The following is an 11,147-nucleotide window of genomic DNA, read 5'->3' on the forward strand; positions in this document are numbered from 1 at the left end:
TTAATCAAGTGTCAAGTATCAGATGATTTCAATAAGGAGGAGATCATGAGGTGCTAGAACCCAGTTGTTGAAGGGATTTCTAGGAATCTTTTCTTCCTTGGCATTTTACTCAATCGGTTAAAATAAAATGCTATGATTCTGCCATTTACATAGTAAACTTAATATTTGTGTCCTTAGCATTCTAAATCCTCCTCATGATTTGTACTTATTAATTTTTTAACAAGTATAGGTGTATTTCAATGGAAGCAAAGCCAATATCTCTATATACAAATGAAGTACAACTCCCTCACCTATTTTATTAATATCCAGAGATGATAATTTGTTATACATATGCTACACTCATTTGTAACATGAAGAGTTTACAATACAGACCAATAAGTTGTCCTTCAAGTATTAGCTAAAATCCCATCTTCCACAAGACTGACTGCTCCATCTCCTTTCATACTAGTACTTCTCCCTGTTGATTATCTCCAATTTTCCCTCCGTATATCTTTTTTGTACATAATGTTTGCATATTCTCTCCTCAATTAACTCCTTGGGAGCAGAGATCGACTTTTGCCTTTCTTTGTATACCCGGTGTTTGGTATATTGCCTGGCACATGGTAGGTACTTCATAGGCCTTTACTAATTTAAATGGTTATTGTTCTCAGCTATTTTAATCTTGCATTCAAAGATGAAATACTTTTTATCAAGGGGAATTTAAAAGCAGAGGTGATAAGACTCCCATATGAGATGGTCGTGGTAAAGTCCTGAGTCAGAGGGGAAAGATGGTATGGTCCTAGATTGGATTACACCCTAGGTGTGTCCAAGGATTTGGAATTCTCCATAGTGCTTTTCCTGTGGCCACAGGGTGAGTCAATCAACCCACTTGGACCTCAGTTTCATCTTTATCATTTTGCCTTTTGCTTCTTCCTCAACTTGATTCTTATAGTCAGGAGGAGATGAACGTGATGACACTAAGACCAAGAGCCAGTTTCTTCGTTTAGAAGGTGAAGAATTTAAAACTTGGACAAAGTAGCTAATTTGCCCAGGTCATATGGCTACTAACAGAGCTGGAAATAAAATCTATATCATAATGTTAAGTGGCTTAAGGGGAAATTATATACACATATACGTACAACTATTTGTATAATGTTTTATCATTATAGAGAATTTTAAGTTATTACATTTGATCGTTATAACAATGCTGTTAACATTAGCATCCTCACTTTACCAAAAAGGATCATAAAGATCAGAGAGTATGCACCCCAAGGTCAGATTCCCCTCCCCCACCACCGAGTTAGCAGGATACTGTAGAACTTTCCTTGGTTCTTGAAAAATATGAAATAAATAAACAATGTTATTGATTGCATAGAACTGTAGACATATGTTCAACTGAACTCTGCAGTAGCCCAGCCTCAGACCAGTAGTCTGAATGAATGCAGGTTGTTGCGTTTGTCCATCTTTCTCAAAGAGGATCATAACATCAGGGAAATGATGACGTGACTTACAATTGACTTTGACTTGAGTGAGGGCTGTGCAAGGTTACCAGCCTGAGCTCCTCCTCCAGCACCATCTGGGTCCAGTGGCCAGATGCTCATCAAGATTATGCAATGGGAGATCATGGAGACCCTTTTAGTCTCAGGCTTTTTCAGGTTCTCACTTTGAGTGATTCAAGGGATGGTCCCTTTAATTTAAAAAAAAAATTAAACTGGGAGGGAAAGACCCTTAAGTTTGCTGGTCAAAATAGAAAAAGTTACTATTGACATTCACTCTGAGTCAAAAGGGCCCATCCTGGGTCATCTCCAGTCATCCTGATGAGTATCTGGTCACTGGATTCAGATGGCTCTGGAGGAGAAGTGAGGCTGGTGACCTGCACAGCCCTCCCTCACTCAAAACAAAGTCAAGTGCAAGTCACATCACTATTTCTCTGATGGCGTGTTCTTCTTCGGCAATGAAGGACAAATACATTGTGGTCTCATATATGAGCTCCAGAGTGAAATGGGATTACTATAAGATAGGTCCTGTCTTAAAGTCAGGCATAGTTTATATACTATAAAAACCTGAGCTGATGTTTTTTTTAAATGATATTTATTTTAAGCTTAAAGTGTAAGGTACTATTTGGAGTTGTTAAACATGATATAGACGATGATTATTATAGTCTTATATTCTTCTTTCTATAAACTGATTTACTCATTTCTTAAATAAATGTCTAATTATATTTGACATAATTCTAGAAATGCTCGCTATTATAATAAGACAGGAGAACCAAACTAAAGGCATTGGCAAAATGGACACAAAAATATCCCTGTTTAATGAAGACACAACGATGTATTTAGAAAACCCCAGAGAATCAGCAAAGAAAATAAATAATGTTAGTGAAATGTGGCAAATAAGGAGCAAAACAAATTCACAAAAAAAAAATCAGCTGTATTTTTCCACGGTGTTTTAAATAAAAGAAATGATAAGAGAAATTACATTTGAAATAACTGCAACATTTAAAAATAATATGATATTTAATCTAGCAAACTATAAACCAAATTTATATAACTATAATTATAAAACACTCTAGAAATAATAGGAACTTAAAAATTGGAGGGATTCATTGCTCATGGTTAAAGTATGACAATATCATAACATGATAACATTACCTAAATTAATTAACAAATGAAGTATTATACCAATGAAAGTACTGAGGAAATATTTTCAGGAACTAGACAACGCAATTGGAAAATTTATCTGAGAGTTCTACAAACAAAGGAAATAATGAGAAAAATACAAATGAATAGGACACAGAATTATCAGATGTCACACTATGTTGTTATAAAGCAGTGCTCATTAAAACCATTTGGTGCCAGTAAAAGGACAGAAAAGTAGGTCAGTGAAACAGAGTTGATAATCAAAAAATATAAACATTTGAAAACAGAACAAAGTGTTTGATAAAACCAAGAACATTCATTACTAGTGAAGTGTTCTGTTAAAAAAAAACTGCTGGGGGAAAAACAAAACAAAACCTAAAAAGTAGTTTGACAGAAATCTGGTTTAGACTGACCATACTATAAACGATAAGCTCAAGATGGATGCCTAACCTGAATATTAAAGATCACATGAGAAAAAAAATATTAACAGAATAAAAGCAGGTGATTTTCACAACTGTATTATGAAGGGCAATTCTTAACTAAACAATGGTTAGAAGAAAACATACAGGATGTAAGTCATATTATTGTACAGTAAGAATTACAAATATAAGGATTTCAGAGAAATATGGGGGAACTTTGAACACAGTGATCAGGATAGGAAGTAGAAAATGAGCCTGTGTGTGATATCTGGGACTCCAAGTTGATGGAACTCCCTCTCTGAATGCAGGTCAACCTCTTTGCTTCAATACATATAGTTGCCTAAAACACTAAGATGTTAAGTCAAGGTCTCAAATATAGTATGTGTCAGAAATGGGATGTAAACCCAGGAGTTCCTGACTGAACTCAAAGCAAAAAGCCAATGAAGACCCAAAATAATATATAATAAAAAGTACTTCGTTAATCAGTGAGATGAACAATTCGTTGCTCAGTCACTCAGCCACGTCTGACTCTACATGACCTCATGGACTTTTGTCTATAGGGTTTTCTTGAGATACTTGAGTGCTTTGCCATTTCCTTCTCCAGATCTGACAAAGAAAAATGGCATCAGTGTGTGCTGCTATGACCTAAAAAATTTTGACCAAGGGCATTTTATTTCGTGTCAGAGCCTAACTTTCCACCAATCCCAAGTCCCTTATCTCTATTGCAAACTCTACTGGAACCAGACTTTCCTTCTCAGGGGAAAAACTTGATTCCCACCCCCTCCTTTCCTTTGTTGTCTTTGGATCAGAGTAGGTCTTTGCAAGTATGATGATATGTGATAACCTATGAGAAATTTGTAAAATTATGATTATAACCCTGAATTTTCAAATGATGTAATATACAAGCCTATCAGTTATGATAAGCCTAGACCTTCACTGAAGACTGGTATTTTTCATATTGTTTAAGTACTATGCCATATGAATTTCACCAAGACTTCTTAGAACAAAGCACTGGTGAAGGCATTCAAAATGATAATTCTTGGACCTCCCCAAATCACTAGAGTTATTTGGAATTGGCACTAATGAAAAAAGATGCTCAAAGCACCTCAGTTGATTTTCAAGGAATAGCATTGGGGGAATGATTGGTTCTCCACATCCACCCCATTTGATGTAACCATGGGAAGTAATGGAACAGTTTAAAATGAAATTCAGACATATCTATACTTTGGTATGAACTTGTGAAGTATAAAGGAGTTATCCCTGATAGAATGAAAAGGGCAATTTTCTACTGACTGACTGAAGATTGACTACCTCCTTGCTAGCCTTTTGTGCTTAGCACATAATCTTTCACATGGTCAACATTTTATAAATGTTTATTGACTGACAGACTTTAAAAAGTTAATCCTAACAATTTAAAGATGCCTTTCAAGACAGAGAGTAGATTTGGGGAGTGCTTCTCTACTACATAGCAATGAGGGAAGAAGGTATTTTCTTTTTTCTCCTCTCCCTCCTCATCACTCTCTATTAGCTGTGATGTCTTGCCACAAAGTTAATCATGCAACGAGGAAAACACATTTAGCAGCAAACAGAAAGGTGGAGACTAGAAGTAGTTTCCAAAAGTATGACCTTTGGCAGCAGAAATGAGAGCCCATTATTGATTCAAGAGAGAACTAGATTTGGCAGTCAAGAGTTGAGTTGTGAAGGGGAGAGTTGCAGAATGAGACTGAGTGACTTTTTTGGTAGAGAAGCTACATCAAAGGAAGAGCAGTATTGGGATGCCATGAGAGCTATAAACACCCTTCAGCAAATTGTCTTGACCACATATGTTCTCACTATATGTTCTATATCCCCAGTGAACTCTAAGTTTGCTCCCACTTTTCAAAGAGATTACATCTGTTAGAGTGGCACACTAGAATTATGGGGCAATAGTAATAGTTATTTGCTAAATACTTTTGCTTTTTAGCAAATCTGGTATTAGTAGTGCCCCTGCCCCAACTCTGGGGACTAATCTGTAAAGCTATGAGTACTGTATTGGAGGAGTAGCCTAGAGAGGGTGCTACACTGACATTGTTAGATATAATTATTATATCAAATATTCTTTCATTGTCCTTCTTTGTCACAAGAAAAATTTCAATAAAAAATTGGGAGGGTTTTTCTTTTTTTAGCCAGAAATGGCAGTGATTTAATTTTTATGGACTGTTTATCCCAAGTGGATTTGTATGATTAGAGTTATCTAAAATCTATGCTTCTAAGGAACTCAGATGAATGTCTGTTAAAGAATCACTGTAGCTCAAATCAGAGAGGAGGGAAAGTTAGACAGTAGAAACTATGAAAGCCTTAGCTGATGATGATATTCAGAATAAGTACTTCTCATTCTGAGGTTGACTATGGAAAGCATATAAAATCATGGAGAGTGAACACTTTCAAGCACGTGTTCCTAAACCTCCTTCTTTGAAAAGAATGAAAAACAAGAGAACTGAGTGAGACCTCTTTGTGGGCAGAACAATGAAGTTCTAGAAAGTTTGGTCATGTGAGCATCTCTCCCTGTGTATTTATGTTTGTGTGCATTTGTATCAAGAGCATCCCAGGGAAAGTCTTGTTCACCAGACTGGTGTAGTTTCTTGAGGTCTCATACACAGGAACACCAGGGGACTTGGAGGTGACCTTTCCATTTAAATCCTTCTGTATCTCGGGTATGAAGTGGTGGTGCCCCAGCAACTGTCCAAACATTTCTCTATAACAAAAGATAACATAGCAATGAGAAGGATGGATTGGAGGTTGTTGAAAGTAGAGGGAAGAAGCAGTGGCTTTGTTAAAAAGTGTCCATTGTTGAGACTTCCCTGACCCTTACTCTAGGTGATTGCCTAAACCATTGCTTCAGTCTTATTCTTGGTTAAGCAGTCAATCCCTGTGTATCCATTAAAAATCATTGTTGTGCTTATACTTGACATATTGCAAAATATCAAAGAATCTTTATTGTAAGCATAGTGTATTGACCTTTTTGCCTTTTAAATTACCCCATATAAACCCCACAATTAGTCTTCCAGTGGCTAATTTCTTAGTCATCTCTGTTGCGCCTTGCTCCAAATGCACTGATGCATTATAGATCTTTTTGCCTTTTCCAGACAGGAGGTTTGGTGTTGGGGGTGTAAGCTCAGTTCTATGTGGACAATCTCGGGGCAGGTAAAGGTGAGGACTTCTAAACCTTAGAGTTCTCATGAGGCCCCCCAGGGAACAGCTGGGAATTGAGGTGTGAGACCCGGGCTATCTCATGCATTTCTGCCTCTTCCCCGTGGGAAACTTGCTGGGGAGAGCATCCCCACCCTCGAGATTAATCCATAGTCTGAGCACACCTATTGTTGTCTAACAGGCACGGTATTCAGGTGCAAACTATGCAGCGGGAGAGCTTAAGTAGGGTCAGGAAAGCCTGAAGACGCTCTTAGCGCTGAGGGGCCCTTAGAGGACAGAAGGCCCCTCTTCCCTCTCCCCTCTTCCCTCTTCCCTCTTCCCCTCTTCCACTTCCATTCTCTTACTGTAAGATCTTTGCCTCCTTGGGAGATTCCTCTCTCCTCAGGAAGAATTCCCCCTGCACATGTAACCAAGACCCTGAATAAAGCCTAACCCTTGTTCGACTCTGGAAAGTCTCTTCTCTCATACGTTTATCCGGTTTGGCCAGCCAAAGACCTGCGATAGGTAAGGCAAGATTCAGGTAGCCCTTAGGCCTCTAGGCCTGACAGTTTGGGTCTTACAAAATTGAAAGGTAGTGAGGTAGGGAATTGAGTGAGTGGGATGATTTCAAGACCCTGTGTTAGCTCTCTCTCATTTGTACTTGGGCCCTCAGCTTAAGGATTCTTATTAAGGTGTGAAAGTATTGCCTCAAATACACATTCACATCTCCATTTTAAGCTGTTCTTTTAGAGTGGCATAGTACCTAACAGCCTTACACGTAATGTTTTTATTCCTCATGAAAGGCCAGCACTTTTGTCATTGTCTTTAATTGGGCTGCAATCAATGACATTATGTTTATTCCATTTCTATTACTTTAACTTAATCCCCCCAAAATCAACCACTATTCTCATCAGAAAACTTGAAGATCAGTGTGTTCAGCCATTGTCTCAGCAGCCATCTGTTATTACATTCCCTTGGTTGTTTATTCTTGCTTTTACTAATTTTTTTGTTTTTTGTTTTCTTTTGTCCACTTCTCATCGAAGATAAACAAAAACCTGTCAGAATATCACTGTAGCCAAGTCAGTGAATCAATCTGCACTGCATAAGAAAGGAATGAATCTGGGCCAGGGACCAGACCAGATTCCTGCTTCAAATCTTGAAAATTAGAAGGTAATTTTTCAGGGGTAAAAAATTAAACCATGGTCCTTAATTGTTTCAGAAGTTAGAATTACCACTCAAACTTCTATGAGACCAAAAGTGAGAGAAGAAACAGGTCTTGATGGCCTTCTTATATAAACATTTCCCCATTCTCTCATGTGAGTGGTTTCCTGAATGCTGTACACCTGGGAACAAGTACTCAGAAACCTTTAGGTTTTTTCAGACACAAGTATTGTCCCTTTCCAAACAAATTCCTCCAGAAATACTTGGTGATACAATTAGTGTGGATTTTTCTTTTGATTAAAAGCCTCCAACCTAATTTCAATTTAAAGGTCATCTTTCTTCTCTTGCCCCCCTGAGTCCTGCATCTGGATAAGTTTGGATGAATTGAGCTTGATTGCAAAGGGCTTAAGTGCAGTGAGCTTTGGTTGGCTAAAATAAGGGTAATTAATGTGAGAACTTGATATGGTGACTAGATCTTGTGCTTCAGAGGGGAAATTGATACTTCAAAGAGAAGACAGAACATAGAATAAAAAGTGAAGCAAAAGGAAAGGGGATGCATGTTAGAAAAGTATTCTTCATTTAGTTGTATAGAGGAGCAATATGAGTATTCTTCTCTGTGAAACAGCCAGGTGAGAGAACATCTAGTTAAGTACATCAGTATTCTTTTCCTAGAATAGCAAATCCCATTTGCAGAGTTTACACCCATTGGCTGAGAACCTAGTCTAGCAATAACATTTCCTGAAACAAGTTTCGAAGTTTGCATCTGTTTTCAAATTGGGAAACCAGTAGTGGTGTGCAAAGTAATTTTGGCAGTCATGCTCCAAAGAATCACATTCCCCATCACTATCTTCCCCACTCTGTTTACATCCCTATTCCAGGCAGGATTAAGTGCTTCTTTTTATAGCTCCAAGGTCCAGACAACCTGGAAGTAAATATGTTTTGAACATACTTCTTGGGCTTGGGGTAGAACAATCTCTTTTAGAAGAGCAACATATAGATTTGTAACTAGCACGTATAAACCCTGGTCCCAACACTAAGCTTTATGCTCACATGGATTGGGTCATATATTGTGGGTTTTTGTCAGCCTCCCAAGTTATTCTCTCTTTGTTTCATTTTGCCCCCACCAATATTTGCCTTTGGGAAATCTCAGAATACAGTTTGTGTTTAGATACTCACAGATGTACACAAAAGTGTCACGAGGTTCAATCTCAGCACTCCAGATAACAGTGTGTTTGGGTATAGAACGTACTTTATCACCACAGAAAATGAAGAAATCCTAAATGACTCAGGATAGTTCATAATAATAGTAGCTAGCATTGTTATGGTGTTTTATGGTTTGCAAAGCACATTACAAAATGTTACCTATTTTTATCTTCACAACAATCCTGCGCAGTAGGGGCTATTAATATCCCCATTTTAAAAATGAAGAAACTGATGTTGAGAAAAGATTAAGTGATTTTTCCAGGGTCTCACAGCTAGTAAGTGTCTAAGGCAGGATTTTAACTCAGATCTTCTGTGAAGAAAGTCCCATCTTTCCCCAAGGTCCTAACCCGTGTGTGTGTGTGTGTGTGTGTGTGTGTGTGTGTGTGTGTGTGACATTTTTTCCTAATTTCTAAGGGAAAGGCTTGATGTTTCTAGGACCAAAACTCTATCCATTTTACCACATGGCTACCTCTCAGAGAAGAGAAGAGGACCCAGGACAGAGTCTTGTTAAGGGACACAAAATATGGAAGAGGAGATTGCAAAAGAGACTGAGTTGGAATGGTCAGTCTGGTAAGAAACTAGGAAAAACATCACAAAAAAAACAGACAAGAAAAAGTACAAAGGAGGATACACCTTGGACTTTTGGAACTCTCTATGTGCATTATTTCATAATATATTTAAATTCGATTCTCACAACATCACTGTGAAGCATGTGCTATTTTTATCTCCATTTTAAAGAAGAGGAAAGGGAGGCAGAAAGGCGAAGTGTCTTGCAAACATCTGAGGAAAGATTCAAACTCCTAACCTAAAGTCTAGAACTTTATCAACTCTGCCATCTAGCCTCAGGATATTTCTTCCTTACGGATTTTGGTGGGAATAACACACCAGTCAGTTTTTCCTTTGCTTTCACGATAAGAAAAGGGTACCGGGGAGTAAGAGAATCTTTTGAAAGTCCTTTCTTTAAATGTTTCCATTTATTCATGTCTTTTCTGGAAGAAAAGACACTTTCTGAAAAATAGATCTGTTATTCATGTGTTTTCTGGAGACAGGATTATATAAAATGGTAAATAGACTCTATTGAGTCCTGTCCTGAGGTAACTGAAGAAGGATTGAAGGTAACCTATTTTTTCCCCACTAGATATAGACTTGTGGAAGGATTGAATTATAGGGTATGATTTCCTTCACACTTAGGATCATCTGGCTTAGAGATGGAAGAAAACTTATAGATTTCTTTTAGTTCTCCAACTTACAGATAAGGAAACTGAGGCCCAGAAGGTAAAAAGGATTTGTCAAAGGTTACACAACAGGAAAGATATGAACAAGAAGTACTTATGATTCACAGATGTGGAAGGGTTATAAGGATTTTTTATTTAGTTGTGTCCAACTGTCCATGACCCTATTTGGGGTTTTCTTGGCAAAGATATTAGAGTAGTTTGTCATTTCTTTCTCCATCTTATTTTACAGATGAGGAAACTGAGGCAAACAAGGTCAGGTGACTTGCCCAGCGTCAGACAGCTAGTATGCATCTGAGACCAGATTTGAATTAGGGTCTTCTGACTCCAGGGTCCAGGAATGGGAGGGGAGAGGAGGGAAAGGAATCTAGCCTGTAAAACCCAAGTAAACTGGGCATCTTCTGGCCATCCAAATTTACCTTCCTTTAGAAAGGAGAAGGAAGGAGAAGGGGAGACAGACAGGAGAGGAGGAGCTGAGTTACCCAGCTAGCTGGTTCTCCATTCAGGCAGCTGCATCTACTCACAGATTGTTGTGTTCGTCCTTCGTTGTCAAAGAAGACCATGCCATCAGAGAAATGATGACATGACTTGCACTTGATAATATAAAATATATATGATAAATTATGTATATATAGATGTATCATATATGTGTATATCTATAAGAGCCCATTGACATGTGTCATTGCTATTACTGTTTGTTTGTTGTTGACCAGACCTATGTTTTCATTGATAGGAGGAACTATAACCATGAAAAAATGCTCTGCTAATTCCCTCAGCATCTGCTCTGCAACTTAGCATCTTAGAGAGTTTTCTTGGCCTCTGAGAAGTTAAGGAACTTCCTACTAGTTGACACAGCCAGTATGTGTTTCAGGTTCTACTTGAATCCCCATCTCCCTGACTTCAAGGGAGCTCTCTATTCACTTGAACACAATGCTTCACAGAAGCTAAACACAGAGGCTCAAGTACATGAAAAATATTTTTGATACATTAATCAAGACCGATTAAAAAAAAAGAGTTATACTGGGTGCCAAGATATGGAGAAAGTAGAATAAAATAATGACCAGATATAGGATGACGGTGGTACATTAAGAGTCTGAAAATAGAGCTTAGAAGCCAAGTGCAGGCTAATCTTCCTTTTCTTCCTGAGTTCATAAGAGTAGAAAAAAGCTCCGTGAGAGGTAAGCCAAGGACATGGTACAAGGTGAGAGGGTTCAGTTTCACTTAAATCAAGGAGGATTGGAGCTAAAAAGGAGTTTGTCTATCATGAAGTAAAGTCTCTCAGCACAGAATATCAAGGGCAAGGAGAAAAGTGGAAAGCAATTAGTGCAGTGTGAGGGGTAGGGCTG

The sequence above is a fragment of the Notamacropus eugenii genome, chromosome 4 (genome assembly GCF_028372415.1).
Source record: "Notamacropus eugenii isolate mMacEug1 chromosome 4, mMacEug1.pri_v2, whole genome shotgun sequence".
In the NCBI taxonomy this organism is placed as follows: Eukaryota; Metazoa; Chordata; class Mammalia; order Diprotodontia; family Macropodidae; genus Notamacropus; species Notamacropus eugenii.